The sequence below is a fragment of the Danio rerio genome, chromosome 7, assembly GCF_052040795.2.
Source record: "Danio rerio strain M-AB ecotype USA chromosome 7, GRCz13ab, whole genome shotgun sequence".
NCBI lineage: Eukaryota > Metazoa > Chordata > Actinopteri > Cypriniformes > Danionidae > Danio > Danio rerio.
In genome coordinates, this window is record NC_141027.1 from 47,416,033 (window position 1) to 47,433,103 (window position 17,071).

Genomic DNA, 17,071 nt, shown 5'->3' on the forward strand with positions numbered 1-17,071 from the left:
AACTGACCAGCCAGCGCTCAAACCAGCGACCTTCTTACTGTGAGGTGATTGTGCTACCCACTGAGCCACCATGTTGCCAATGCAAAAGCATACATATGGAAAACTACTAAATTAGAGTAATATAATTAGAAGCTTTTACAGAATAAAACACATTATGCCTATGGTCTACAGTCTCAATTATGTACTGTATGTGTGTGTGTGTGTGTGTGTGTGTGTGTGTGTGTGTGTGTGTGTGATGGTCAGGTTTAGGGGTAGGGTTGGGGTAAGAGAATATACAGTCTGTACAGTAGAAACATCATTACGTCTATGGGAAGTCTCATAAAGATAGCTTTACAGTATGTGTGTGTATAAGCGTGTGTGTGTGTGTGTGTGCATGCATAATGTTTATATTTCAATATAAAACATGTCAAATAAAACAGACTCATACATGTGGCATGTGTTTGGTAGGTGATGTTGTCATCCATCCCATACATTTATCGAAAATTAAAAAAAGAAAACTTGTTACAATTTAACCATGTAGGATATTCATTAGCGTGTATTCATATTCATGCAGTGAGATCAGTGACAACGCTCAAACTTTCTTTTCAGAGGAGCGCATGAATCTCCGATGACCTCAGCCATTTTATCAGGCTGAGGCTTGCGATAGACAGACTGGTAATTATATGAAGGAAGACATAATGAGAGCTGGATCCAGAGTGTGATCCAGATGCATGCTAAATGGAGACGTGCACGGGCCGCTGATGCGAGGAGGAGAGTCCCAGTCGTCCAGTCCTCAGCGGAGCAGTGCGGGGAGACCAGTTCCCCTGTGGAGAGGGACAGAAACGAGGCTCAAATGCATCTAAAACCAAAACATTCATCCATCTGTCCAACTCTTACTTTCTCTGTTTTCCTCCACTCCACCCTTTTCCCTTTGTTCTGGTTTTTGTCTGCAGTACGCTAGCAGCTCACATTCAAAATAGCTTCTCGTGACATCTTTATAGATAGACTGTGACAGGTCTCTTTGAGGATTTTTTATTTATTTTTTTTTGCGATTGTGTTTTCTGATATCTCAGTCTGTTTGTTTTGTGGCAGAGGCGGGGACGTTCTCTCCTGAGAGGAATAGGAGATGGAGAGTGTTGACAGCGGTGCAGGCCGGAGGGTGGAAGGGTTGACAGTGGAGTGCGTGCCTGACCAGACTCTCCTAGACCAGACTCTGGGGGAGAAGGAGTGAGAACCAGGCCAGGCTGTCAGAGCTGGATCAGTAGGCTGGTCGGCCACGTCACAGTTAGTTTATCCCCTAAACCTCCGCTGGGGGAGAGGCGGCGCTCCTCTGGTGCTGTAGAGATTCTCACCACTGAGCTCCAGAGTATTTAAATGCAGACATAAACACACAGTATAAACCACATACACACAACGACCGCAGCCAAACGCAAACAATCTGTGCGTCCTGCTCCCCTTTTGGCAGATGTAGTGTATACAAATCTTGACTGCATCACACAAACTAGCACTCAAAGTCACACGAAGACAAACAATGATTCATACATTCCACACATTTTCAAGCGTTTTTTTTTTCTCTATACCCCAAATCCTGTTTCTGTTTACAAGGAGTTATTTGATTGGGTTTCAGTGATTTAATATTATATATGTATATAACATTATGTTTTATGATTTATTATATATATATATATATATATATATATATATATATATATATATATATATATATATATATATATATATATATATATATATATGCACACACACACACACACACTACCTGACAAAAGTCTTGTTGTTGATCCCAGTTGTGAGAGCAACAATTAATAACTAGTGATATCTACAGTTGTTGATCATTTGGAAAAGTGTCAGAAGGTAGATTTTTTTTTAACTGCATCCCAGTCATCACAAATACTGCAGAAGTCTTATTAAAACCCGCATGGACCCAAGATTCTCACAGAAATCAGTGAAGTTTGGTGAGGGAAAAATTATGGTTTGGGGTTGCATTCAGTATTGGTGAGTGTGAGAGATCTGCATCGTGGATGGCAACATGAACCTGAGGTATGAAGACATATGTGCTGCCCATATTACATAGGAGAGGGCAAATTCTTCAGTGCGCCTTCTCATACTTCAGCCTTCACATCAAAATTCCTGAAAGCAAAGAAGGTCAAGGGTTTCCAGGGTTGGCCAGCCCAGTCACCAAAAACGAACATTATTGAGCATGTCCGGTGTAAGACGAAGGAGGAGGCACTAAAGATGAATCCAGAGAATCTTGATGAACTCTAGGAGTACTGCAAGAACACTTCTTTTGCCATTCCAGATGACTTTATTAATGTTATTTGCAGAGACAAGCTCATGGGAGTCATACACAATATTAATTCTTTATCCACTGCACCATGACTTTATATTCTATACTCTACATTAATTCTGTTAAGTGCCGAGAGTTTTGTCTAAGCAAAGTCAGACCTTACTGTCTTAATGAAATAATTAAGATCAAGGCATGATCATATTTTATTTTGGTAAAATAAGCGTATCTTGAGGCCTTTGCCTCAGCCACTTCTGATACCAAATGATCAACTGGAAGTCAAGTTATTTGTTGTTTCTAAAACTTGGATAGGTGGTAAGACTTTTTTCAGGTATACATTTAAAGTCAGAATTATTAGCCACCCTTTTTTCTTTTTTTTTTATATTTCCCAAATGATGTTTAACAGAGCAAAGACATTTTCACAGTATGTCTGTTAATATTTTTTCTTCTGAAAGTCTTATTTGTTTTATTTCAGCTATAAAAGCAGTTTTTAATTTTTTAAATTTTAAAACATTTTAAGGTCAATATCATTAGCCCCTATAAGCTTTATTTTTTCGATAGTCTAAAGAACAAACCATCGTTATACAATAACTTGCCTAATTACTCTAACCTGCCTAGTTAACCTAATTAACTTCGTTAAGCCTTTAAATGTCACTTTAAGCTGTATAGAAGTGTCATGAAAAATATCTAGTAAAATATTATTTACTGTCATCATGGCAAAGAATGAGGAATGAGTTATTAAAACTGTTTAGAAAGACATTGAAAAAATCTTTTCCCCATTAAACAGATATTGGGGGAAAATGAACAGGAGGCTAATAATTCTGGTTTTAAGTGAATATAATAAATTAATAAATAATTGTATTTTTTTATTTCGGAAATTGTGTTAATCAAATGAAAGCAAAAGTATACTTTTTATGTTTATACAGGGCACAAAATTGCGACCATTTTGATCGCATATGCGCCCGAAATTTTATCTATGCGACCTTGAAATATATTTAGGAGCATTTCTGCGAGTGCTTAAAATTGTAGTGTGCGACCAATTTTTACAGCAAAATGTTCAGCACATGCGCGGATTCGGGAGACATTCACGCAGAATGCATCTCTAAGCTCTTTGTCTGCACTTGAAACACGAAACGCAGCGCTCGGGAATGGTTTAAAACAGTTGTCATGTCAACTTGCTGCAGTAAACAAATCCAAGGCTGTAATGCTTGCCCCGCCTTCGCGCTCTTCTTATTGGCCCACTGCTCTAGCACTGAACGCGAATGATTGGTTAATATCAGCTGTCAATCACTCAGCGCCTTCTGGCTTCGGATGACAGAGAGAGCTACTACCGCAAAACATTGTAAAGCACTGAAGATGAGAATGAAGATAACATAACACTTGACAGATTTTGTTTTAGAAACCATGGCATCTACAGTTACAAATAATGACACATCTTACTAGTTATACCGTTAACACGTTAATTCAAGCAGTGGGTGCAGGGCCGGTGAGCGCTCCGTGTATGCTTTGGTCACTCAGTTATGTTATAAAAATCTATTTTCTTGTGATAACGGGATTTTGTTGAGACATATTTTCCTCACGCTTGCATATAACGTTATATATGAATTTTTTTTGCTTGTTAGTTTGATTAGTGTTGATTTCAAATACAACCAATATGTTTATATAAAACTTGTAGTAACGGTGCTCATAATTGGTGGGTGCGACTAAATTTTGGCTGATGCGCCTAAATTTTTAAAGTTAGGAGCACCGGTGCTACCAAGCAAAAAGGTTAATTTCCAGCCCTGTTATATAATTTATTTATGTACTTTTTGCTCATTTATTCTCTATAAGATACCCCAAAAATCAAAAGGTACATATTGACCTTATTTGGATCAATTATGAATAATAATGAACTGTACTCTGAAGACTCTCAAAGAAAACTAGTTTTAACAAACAAAGTAACCGCCTTTTTAATGGTAGAAGTTTTTATTGTATTTGGAGGGAGTACTCCAGGCATCAGAGTAACTTAAACTTTTTGTTTGTTTTTCCTGAGATCTGTTGTGGATAATGAATTTTGACAAAAGAGACTGATAGAAATGTACTGTGATGTATGTTTAAGCTATAACTACAAAGAAAACAGCCAGGAATTAAGCTTAACCTCTGCATGAACAGGTGATGTTTAATAAAGTGTATTTCTTTTACTCAAGAAAAAAAAATGACAATTGAGCTCAGTGATATTACATGATTCTGCAGTCTACATGTGTTTGTTGAAATGTTATGAATCCAGCATATGCCAGAGAAGTTTGCGGTTCATTCCGCTGTGGCGAACCACACTAAGGCAAAAGAAAATGAATGAATTATGAATCCATTATTACAAAACAAAAAAAATCAATAATGGAAATATAGACACATAATTTACTCCGGAAAAAAATATTGATATAACGGATTATCATCTGTTGTTTTTTCATAGTTCAGTAGTCAGATTTTAATTTTTGCCAAATTCCACAACCTTGTTATGCAGTGCAGACTGGATGCTTTAATTCTGTCTGTTTCCCACATCACAGGGGCGAAAATCACAAAGTATACAAATCACAAGATATACAACAGTTTGTCAATTGACAATCACATTTGCATAACATTACTTTCAAGCATGTAGTTGTAAGTTAAATTAAAACCAAACAGCATGCATCTCTGGTTAACACACTTACAGCAAAGTGAATCCCAATTACTAAGAGATAAGAATTATGCACCACTTTCCCAACAGTAACTTACCACATTTTTGTTCTGTCACAATAAATGATGATCTTTTAGGAATATGGGGTTGTTTTGAGGGGAATGTTTCTGTTAAATCATGTATTAACACGTGGCAGACATATTCTTCATCTCACTGGAAGGAAACAGCACTGAGGCCTTTGCAAAAAAAGAGCAATTACAGCTATTAAGAAAGCTAAGCATGCCAATGTGCCATAATTCAACTTCCACTTCTACATTTTTCAAGAACATAAATCTCAAGCTTAAATGAAAAACATCTCATTTTCGCTCAGTGCCAAAGACTCTTGAGAGACAACTCCTTAATCAAAATATTGCTCTTCCTTTCTTCTTTCATTTGTGTAGCCCTCTCCTCCTCTGGGCATCTCTTCATGTTGATGCTGTTGGTCTTTACCTCTCTTTCATCCTCTGATCACTTCTCATGCTTATTTGATATTCCAAAAATCGAGAGCTCACAACATCAATCTTTTTTCATATTAATGTAAAAAAAAAAAGAGCAGGCCTGGTTGGACACAAATGCACTTCAGAAAAGATTTGGTATAGACTGACACAGCAAAATGATTTCACACAAAGAGGGCACTGCACAAATGACCCAATCACCTCTTTCAACAGTAGTAATATTCAGTAGTGCATTCAAGACATTTCTGAAACTAAAAAGCTAAACATGCAGTTTTAAAATATGTGTGTTTAAGTTAAACCAACCCAGGCTCATTCTAATTACGTACCCCTATAAACATTTCTGGAGAGAGCATAATACATCCCAGGAGGTATGTTTTTTTTAAAGTTTTTGTTTTGGTGATTCCGCCAGAGGCCGCTTTGTATGCTTTTTAGGATCTCAAACTTCTCTTGCAAGTACCAATCATGCTTTTTGTTTTCGTGTAAATCCACCAGAGGCCACTGTCGACTGACTGACTGACTGAATGACCAACAGGTCGATCCCCTCACCCTCCCCCTTCCACAAACCCAACCAATAGTGTTTTAAAAAGCATCGATTGACACGCCCAGTCCCTTCTCTAAACCCAACCGATAGTTTTAAAAAGCAATCCAGCAAAAGAAAAGCCCTGACAGCAGCTAAACTTTTACCACATTTTCAGATTTTACCACATTCTTACCCTGTTTTTTGTCTTTTCCATATTCTGGAACCATTCTTCGCTTGGCTCGAACCCTGTTGGTTGGTTCCCCTCTGCATCTCAAGTCTGCTGACGTACGAGCTACCGGAAAACCTGTTAACAGCGGAAAAGAAGTGCATACAGAGGTAAGCGGTCAGCTGGTAGGCACGAAAAGGAACAGCATCATACCGCTCTGGATACATAATTTGCAATCTCCAGAAACGTATATAGGGCTACGTTTTCAGATTGAGCATATGTTGCGTAAAACAGATTCAAAATATCATTTCATTACACCACGTCATCACAATTAACCTAAAACAACGCCAAATATATCAACCCAAACAAACAAACAAAAAACACATTTGAAATGCTCACATTAAATACATATTTTATGTTTTAAATATTTTATAATACATCTGAACTGATCAAATTATTTTATTATTAATAAAATTAAATAAATTAAATTAAAATATATACAGTGTTTATTGTCAATAAACAAATAAATAAATGTATATAATTTGATTTATACATAGAAACACTTTACAAAATGTCTGTAAATTTTTTAGTTTTCTATATTTCGTGATACATTTTTTTTTTCTTCATTTATTCAATCATTAAAAATATATATGCATTTTATTCGAATTGTATTTTGGGGCCTTGATCTTTGTCTAACATTTTTTTGAAAAGTTTTAATGATTTTTTTTGTTTGTTTGTTTGTTTTGAAGAAGTTTTTGTGGTACATAATTGTACAAAAATAAGCTTTTTATGTCGTTTTACAGACCTAATTTCTATTATTATTTCTTAAACAATAAACTATTAAAATATCAATAAAAATCAGTTTTTTAAACTGCACAGTTGAACTTTTATCCTAAAAGTCGACAGAGCAGAATTCTGATAAAAGGTCCCATTATGCAATTCATAACTGTAAATGAAAAAATAAATCTATATATATATTTAAAAAAAAAAATCATGCATCATGAAATAAAGAACCTGTTAATAAATGGGTTTTTAAAACAGTATACAATAAATAAATTAATAAATTAACAAATAAATAAACAAACACATATATAACAATGTTTTAATAAATACATATATACATGGATAAATGCATACAACATGGATGCATGCATACATAAACATGTTTTATAATAATTTAACAAGCACACACTCATGCACACACACATACTTTTTTGACTTCATATGCTCTAATTTGCTCTCTGTACTTCTTTACGTCTCACTGATAAAGCAAGATAGCAAGTGTGCTTTCACATGTGAATCCTGCTAAATTACAGTAAAACCAGCAGACTGACTTTACCAGTAAATACAGCAATGTGTTTTCACACAAGCAACAGTTTTCCATCTTTTTTTTTTTATGACACCTTTCATATAAAGTATCAGCACGAAAATGCCAGTACGCTCTGTCATGTCAATCCATAAGGAAATTGAATTTAAAAGCTGTGCAGTTTTCTTTATCCAGTCAGAAGCACTTCGGTTTTACTTTCTGTCAAACCTGATAACATTTTTTTGGAAAACTTCTGAGTGACAGGCATAAGGAGAAGATCACACAGGACATGTTTTCACAGTTAAAGATGCAAGTCACATAAAGCAATGGTATGCAGTAGTAGTACAAAATAGAAAGTGCAAAGCTGCATCACTGGTGAATGGGAAAGAAGAAAGAGTATTTATTGTTAGAAAGAGTCAGATTTTTGTCTAGAGCAGGGGTGCCTAAACTTATATAGTAACACTTTACAATAAGCTTCATTAGGTAATGCCTTTACTAACATGAACTAATGATGAACAACACTTGTACAGCATTTAATAGTCATAATCGAACATTTACATTAGTTAATGCACTATGAGTTAACATAAACTAAGAATGAACAACTGTATTTTCATTAACTAACGTTTATTAACATGAATAAATACTGTAGTAAATGTATTGTTCAATGTTTGTTCATGTTAGGAAATGCATTACTTAACATTAACTAATGAACCTTATTGTAGAGTGTGACCACTTTACAACCACTATAATATATAAATATATATATATATATATATATATATATATATATATATATATATATATATATATATATATATATATATATATATATATATATATACACACACACATACATATATATATATATATATATATATATATATATATATATATATATATATATATATATATATATATATATATATAGAGAGAGAGAGAGAGAGAGAGAGAGAGAGAGAGAGAGAGAGAGAGAGAGAGAGAGAGAGAGAGAGAGAGAGAGAGAGAGAGAGAGATCTATAAAGGGCCAAAAACCAAACTGATTGAAGGCTGTGGGTTGAAGTTAAACATACCATATCTTACTACATTAAATTTGCCATGAGTAATTTCCTAATGTACTTTTGTTTTATATAAAAATAGCATTGCTTTAAAACATATTAAATAATGATGCAGTATAATTTTTAACATTTTGTAATGAACTTATTTTTGTAAAAACATAAACAATCCCACTTTTAACACAATGAAGATCAATCCTGAATACACTCGTCGAGCTGCTTTGCCTTGATTTGCTCGCTGATGTCTTGTGCATTGTCCTCTATTTGTCAAGTAACATTATTTACATTTTAAAAGTCTGATTCATGTACAACATTTGTATGAAATATTTAATGTTAGTTGGCTTTTTTTGTAGCTCAATTAAACTTAGAAACAAAAGCTAACATTAAATTTGAAATGATGATCTCTCAGGCATTTGCATCAACCAACTCCCCATCATTCTCCCTTTCTTTTCAGATGGGATGGTGGGCCAAACCAAAGGTTACCATGGTTTAACTTTGGCCCATGGGCTCTACTTTGGTAACCTCTGGTCTAGAGCATGTTTAAGAGGGAAACAAATATAATAAAATAAACAGAATATAATAAATTAAATAATAGCAATAGATTAAACTGATTTAACAGTGCTTTTTTTAAAGGTCTAGTTCAACAATGTTTTTTTATTTATCAATAAAGACTGCATGTGTGAAACATTGTTGGTACAGTTGTCATATCGTGTGAATATTCTCTTTAGATGACTACAAGTGGCCGATGGTAAATATAGTTGCCTTGGGAAATGTCCTAATTTATTTAATAATATTTTAAAATAACTAGAAAACATTGCTTTATATGGACTAGGACAGCATCGTTTATTTTACATTACCAATGAACTTATAAGAGTAACAACAATCTCATTTATGACACAACAGAGTTACACTAATTTTTGCCTTGATTTGCTCACCGATGTCTTCTGCATTGTCCTCTATCTGTCGAGTGTCATTATTTATATTTTTAAAAATCTGATTCATTTACATTACATTAAACATTAAATTGAAACATTTTATTTCAGTTCCTTTTTTTGTAGCTCAGCAATAAAACAAACAATCAAACCAAAAAGGTTACATAAAATTAGGAATGACAATCTCTTTTAAAGGCATTCGCCCCAACCCTCTCAATCCCTCTTACTCTCTTCTCAGATGGGATGGTGGGCCAAATCAAAGGTTACAATGAGCCAACTTTGGCCCGTAGGCCCTACTTTGGGCATCTCTGCCTTACTGGATTGTGTTAAGATAAATAAATACATGTATGCATGTGTAACTGAAAGAGTTTTTCCAAGTGGAGTGAATCCAAATGCAGATTCATTCAACAAAATGGTCAGGCAGGCAACGGTCAACACAGGAGCATTCGGGTTCATACAGATAATCCAGAAGTCATCGTGGATGAAGGGAAAAATGGTCAAAACCGGAGAACAGTAAGATAAACAAGAAACAAGGCTAGGAATAGATTACATTAAACATGACAAGAATCGAAGAACATGGCTAGACATAAATTAAATGTAAAGTTCATTTGACAAACAAAACAAACAAATATCACTCAGCAATGTGTGTAAGCAAATGGGGTGTAATAGTCTGTGTAATGAGTCCTTAAGCAGCTTCAGCTTTGTTTGCAATCAGATGGGATCAGGAACTGGCGTGTATGTGCGGTGCATGCTGTGATTTGTAGTTCATTTGGTGTCAGAGTTGTACAGTAGTTCTCCAGCGATATGCAGTAGCTAGAATGCTGGTGACTGTAACAGCATTGCTGTATGATATGGTATGATATGAGCTATTATTTGATTTATGACATTATATGATATGATGTGACATGATATGATGTGACATGATGATATTATAAAAACTCCATTTGCGCCCCTCAATCTGAATGACTTCCAATTCACATGAACATTTAAATATCTTTTCTTGAGCAAACAATGATGGAAATCATCTGCCTAGACTTGATTTGTTACTGAATTGATGTTTTAGTGATGCAAGAAAAAAACTAGAGTGACATTTCCTTGTGAGAATGTTGCTTTATTAATTTCCAAAACCTTGTACTTGTACTGTGATAAACCTTTGACTTCATGTGTGTGACCTTCAAAAGTCAATGTTGTCGAATACTACCCTGTAGCCATTATCTATAATTTAAAGGCATCTAAATCCCTTAAAGCATTTTTTTATCAAAAAAAAAAAAAAAAAAAAAGACAGACAGACAGCTATCGTTCCGGGTGTTACTAAAACAAGTGTTGAGATCGCTCTTTCACAGCCCCCTTCAAGAGTGCTTTGCGTCAGCACTTAAACCGAGATGTCTTTGTGATCAGCAGTAATTCTGATAGCGAAGGAACCTTGCTGGCTGTATTTCAATATGCAAAGTCCTTGTCAAACAAGCCAGGATTGAGAGGCGACCAATTACAGCGACAGCACGAGAGAGATGTTTATCAGCTCACAGACTTAGTTCATCTCCATGGCCATGGAAGTGCTTTATTGATTGGCTATTGGGTAGCTAATAACATAGGTTATCTACATGCAGCAAGAGACAAGTACTGCTCTCTCTGAAGCAGCTGGATGAGGATTTGATATGGTCCTCTGTCCACCTTGGCGAAAAGAGGAAGGTTGCTGTGCTCAGGGGGATGGGGAAGGATTGGGTGTGCACAACCAACATAATCATTGACTGCATCTGGCTCGGAATTTTTATTCCTGTGGAAATTAGGTTTTGTTGGGCAATGCCTTCTACTGTTGTGAAAATGCTGTAACGAAAGTGCGAAGTGCATTTTGAGCAAAATTCGCTTGTGTTGTAGGCTTATTCCAGGATACGTTCCCATTGTTTTCTCTAAATCAATCAATTGGATGTTGGAGCACAGCTCAGCGGCTGTTCTGCTGCATGTATGTTAGCATGTTTATGTGGAGTGTCACTCACAGGTCATGCATGCTCACTTGGGCTGAACACGGTCATGAACATGTCAAACCCGCATGTGCCAGTTTGTGAGACTTGTCTGTGGACTGTGTGTGTGTGTATATGTGTGTGTCCACGCATTAATCACAGTGACAGAACTACCCACGTCCTCTACCGGGCTATAGTCTCTTGAGAAATTTCTGTGACCTCTAGTACACACACACATACACACACACACACACTTGTCCTCTTGAAATAACACACATTTCTTTATTAACTAGCTCAATCTGCTTTTCCGTTTCTGTGTTTTCTAATGTACTATAAAAGAAGAGGAAAAATAATCAGATTAATGATCAGAATTGAGCATCACTTCCTTAGTTGCTTGCTTTTTACAGGCAAAATTGAAGTAGGTTCAAAAACGGGGGATTACTGAACCGAAGTCCAAGGTTTCTGCAATACTCTTGGGAAGAACCACGTCTCAGCACAAGATTACATTTCAGTCCAGGCTCACGTCAAACCATGCCAGGCGGGACAGGAAATTGTGTCCCTGTCACTGGGACGCTGGAGAAAAATGTAAATACCCTTCCCCGGAAAGGACACCTCATATGCACCCTGGGGTCCCATCCATAGCCCCCCACCTCAGGGTGTCCATCTTGTGTCAAAGCTGCCTTTTTAATACCACACTTATATTGTCTTCTTTTTTTTCCTCTTCCACCAGCAGGCGTCCAATTCAGTTAACTGAAGGAATCTACTTTTGCTTATGTGGTTTGGAAAGGCACAGTTAAAAAAAAGAAGAGGAAAAAGCTGAAACTGAGAGAGAGAGAGAGAGAGAGAGAGAGAGAAAGATGGAGCTGTGACTGAAAGGCTGAGAGTATGAAGGCATGTGTTTAAATCCCCCGGAGAGTAAATACACAGAGCAATTACCATGTAAAAACAATGAAAACGGGAGCTGCCTGTAAAAGCGGGCCTTGCGGAGGAAATGTCACTTTCTTAAAGCACACCTCTCTGTCAGTTGCATTTATATGCACAGGTGAAGCTAAAATAAACAGCTGTCCTGAAAAGAGAAAACTCCCCTTATCATGGAATTTCCTCCAAGTGCCCTGGTGCGTGCTCTAGAAGCTTTAAATGTCTCCTTACACCTCCGAGAAATAGTGTGAAAGAGAAAATAAACACCTGTACAAGAGGATCATCCAGCGTCAACTTCACCTTCATTTGGCCACTGTGCAATTACTGGCATGTCTGGAGGTCTATATGCACTTTAAACTGTCCTCTACAGTGTAAAAACAGTGATCTACTGTACTGTAGGACGTGTGAATTATTTGGCCATTATGGAAGTTGAGAATTTCATCTTTTTTCCCTATATACTAAACATGAATGAAACAAAAATACCACTTAAATTCCTTTATAACGTTTCCTGCATTGATAATCAATTACTTTTCTATGATATTATATGATATATGATATGATATAATATGATGTGATATGATATGATATATGACACGATAAACACCTGTACAAGAGGATAATTCTGCATCAACTTAACCTTCATTCGGCCACTGTGCAATTACAGACTTGTCAGTGGGTCTATGTGTACTGTAAACTGTCATCTGCAGTGTAAAAACAGTGATTTACTGTACTGTAGGTCTTGTGATTAATTTCTCCATGATGGAAACTGAGAATTTAATAATATATATATATATATATATATATATATATATATATATATATATATATATATATATATATACTAAAACAGGAACACAATAAAAAATGCTTCTTAAATTCCATTATAACATTTCCTGCACTGCTATTACTTTTTTCTATTTCTCCTTTAAATACTGGAACTACCAGAATTTTTTAACTACTAATGATGACTATTCATTTGACCATTCATAAAAGACTACCAATGCTTTTTCATGTCATATTTACATGTGAAGCTTATTTTGATATTTTAGAATTAATATTTGAATGTCTGTCATCGTATTTTATAAAGTCTTTATTATAGTTCTGTAATAGGTTAATACAGTATACCACAAACAAACAGTAGTTGGTGTTCTGTCAATTTGTCCTACCTTGTCAGATTGTCCTACCTCCCATTCAAAAAGTAGGTAGCACATTTTGATGCTGAATATGCTACCCATCAGATTTTGCTACCAGTGTAAGTTTTAATGTGGAGTAGTGTGATATGAAGCTGTAATATCGACCTACCTAATCCCTAACCCCGACCTCAGAGCCATTCAAATACAGTGTAGGTAGCATAATCTGATGGGTACGATAAAATATCAGGACACCAGCAAGAGAAGAACAATGTTGTTGTTGCTTTTTTTTTTATTTGAACAAAGTTTTATTATAAAATACAATTTAATAACAGTCAAAATGACTGCCTGCTTAGTTAAAACAGTACCATTAAAACACTTATGAAACCATTAACAAAGCAAATTCATTATTAGGAACTGAACTTCCTAAATTTTCATCCATTTCCATTCTCATTTTAACCATTTGTTCTCTTCTAGAAAACAAGCAGATCCAAGATGTATTTTATATCATGTATTGTTTCATGGTAGAATAGGTCAGGGGTTCTCAATGTCTACATCAAAAGGTCCAAATGTGTATTTTTATTAAGGACAAAGGTCTGGAACAATCAATATTACGTAACTTGTTTTTAATAAACATCCATAACATGCACCAAAAGTCAACGCTATTTTTTTTCTTTAATAAAATGGCATTTACATTCAAAGCACATTAGATACAATGAGAATGTGGCAGAGCCACTAATAGAAGTGTTTGTTTGTAGAAAACACAAAAAAAGGTAGGCCAAAAAAAAAAAAAAGTTTCTGGATGCAGCCATAATGATGCAAGCTGAGACTGCATATCTCAGAAATGCAATGTCAGACACAATGCACTCATTAGAGGTAGTGATGTCACTGTGAGGGATAGAGCTAGGAGTGGGCATTAAAAAGCATTACATGCAGCTCAGATTACAACTGCACCAGGTCTGCATCCTATCTCCAAAAAAGGTAAAAAAAAAATACAAAAGGTGTCAAATGAAAACTTTAGGTGTTTTGAGTTCCCTATATCTGTATTTTGTAAATACTGGCATTCAAAATGTCTGTGTTTCCTTTCATAGTGGCGTTTCACATGTCCACTCTTTGCAATTTCAATTGTCTCATTACAAATCAAGCAGTCTATTCTCTTCTTCAAGTTTTCTTTTCTGTGAGACCATGGTATAGGTGATGGGTTTAATCTGCAGTGGGATATCAGAATTTCCAACACCATGTAGTTTTTTTGGAAGTAAACTAGTCGTCCCCGGGTCAACACTCCCCCACAGGTGTAATCGGAGCCCACTTTTGACTGAGATGCTTCCATGGCTGGACGGGGGGACCATTTATCAATGCAAACGTAATAACATCTATTTGAATCTAACTAAAAATCAATATTTCATTACCAAATTGTTAGTGAGAATGAAGAGGGATGGCGGAAGTCAGGGCAGGCGCATAAGGAGGGAGGCGTCAGAAGGTTCGATGGGAAGACGAGATGATTCATGGGACCATCATAGGAGCAGAGGAAAGGGGAGGGGTGATGGAGGACGAGTGGAGGGGGGAAAACTTTGAGAGGGCCTACTCCCCTATGACCTTGGCGGAGAGGGAAAAATATATAGAAGAAAATGAAAGCAACTGTCAACTCCCCACTGGCCAGGATCAGCCCATAAATCATAGCCAGAAAGATGAGGAGCGGGGTGGAGATGGGTGGGAGTGGGAGGGAACGGGGCAAATCTCACACCTACACAGTTCTCAATATGCATACCACCGGAAGAGCTTTTGAGGATCTGTTGGAGTACTTGTGCATGTGATATACTGTGTACTGGGTTTGTTTTGCGTAGCTGGAAGGGTGAGAATGAGCTCGGATGGTTCTGTCCGTGCGCTAGAGGCATCTTTAACCCTCTGCCCCGTTGATTGAGAGTGACAGGACTGAGGGCTGCGCATTACACAGCCAGCGAGATCTGATGCAACCGTGTACTGCTTAATCAATGGATCATTGAGGGGATTGATTCCAGCCAACAGATGTACTCAAAGTTGTATATGGACTGTGTTGCTACATCTTGCATCACATTTCTGTCCAGCCCCCTAAGAGCTGGAGATTTATCATTTGAAGTCTAAGCTGTTGTGTCCAGTCTAGTCTATTTGCATTGCGCACTACTGCATTAGCGTTTTTAGAGGAAGCTAAGGGTTGTGGTGGATTTCAGACATGGCTAAAGTACACACATCCTTTACTACAGTAGAAGTACAGATAGTTTAAAACGACTCTGGTAAAAGTTGAAGTACTGATTACACTTTTGTACTCAAGTAAAAGTAATGAAGTATGGCCTCAAAAATGTACTTACTTTAAGTAAAAAGTATCCATTACTACTTTCTGTTTTAGTTTCATGCTGGCAACTAGATCTCACATCATATCATTGCATTTATACAAAATAACATCCATTTCTGGTTTTGATGTAAAAATTGATGCTAATTTTTAACAGGAAAGTAGCCAAGCAACATCACATTCTGCTATATTGCAAAACAACACTGCTCAAAAATCTGCGTAGTAGATCAAGAACAACAACTGCCATTAACGTCCATTCATACACTCTAAAAAAAGAGAGGCCTATATCTTTACAAATAATAAACATCTTCAGTTAACACTTAATTTTTTTTCCCCAAAACATTTTTTTTAATGTAGTAATGTAATAATATCTTTTTCTATTTTGGCCATTTAGCTAAAACTGCTTCATTATCTTCAAAACTAAAATCGAAGTATGCCATGATTTCAGTGTTTCTTTGTTTTTTTAGAGTACTGTGGATATTATCTTTCATGGACATAGTCATTAATGCTGTTAATACATTTATTCTATGCAAAACTAATAATAATAATAATAAACAATAATAATAATAACATAAAGAGGCGCATAACATACAGCTTCCAAAACTTTTTGCATTAACTTTTTTTTTTTACGTGATAAATTTCTGAAGCTTTTCATTATATTTTATTCATTAATCACCCAGTGTGAATGATTTTGATGTTTGAATATTTGTTAAACAAATAATTCAGGGGGGCTAATAATTCTGAACTCAACTGTATATATATTTTAGTGCCTTGCACGGTGTTAGTCATCTTTACCTTTTCACAAAAGGTCTTCAGAAACTACCCTGCATACGTGCGTGATCAACATGGGTTGAAAAAGCTGCACATTTGCACACAGGAGCGCAATGAAAAAAAAAAAAAGATTAACTGAATCATAAGGCATTCAATTTGTGCAATGACAAAAATAATATAGATTGCGGTGCCAAACACATGAAAATTAAAATAACAAGCCACGTTTAAAAATGTAAGGAGTAGAAAGTAAAAAGTTGTCAGAAAAATAAGTAGTGGAGTAAAATACTGATACCAGAAAAATCTACTTACAGTAACGAAGTATTTGTACTTTGTTACTTTCCCTTCTCTAGTAGATTTGTGGTGTATTTAGAAGGAAAAGTTAATTTTGTATCTGTTTGCTGTGGTTGGATAAAGTTATATTATGTATATGTTTATTTATATGTATACACTTAAAGTCAGAATTATTAGCCCCCCCTAAATTATTAACTCCCCTGTTTGTTTATTTTTCCCCCAATTTCTGTTTTGCAGAGAGAAGATTTTCTCAACACATTTCTAAACATAATA

General features: G+C 35.7%; 1 long non-coding RNA gene across 1 annotated transcript in view; it reads right to left on the bottom strand.

The window, feature by feature from the left end:
- Positions 1-435: 435 nt before the first annotated feature.
- The window catches only part of LOC141375118 (uncharacterized), a 128,432-nt gene continuing 111,796 nt past the window's right edge, over positions 436-17,071 (bottom strand). The window contains exons 2-3 of the long non-coding RNA XR_015496153.1: positions 6,142-6,252; positions 436-803 (exon numbers count right to left, since the gene is read on the bottom strand). This is a non-coding gene — a long non-coding RNA (uncharacterized LOC141375118). The remainder of the gene's footprint in view (positions 804-6,141; positions 6,253-17,071) is intronic.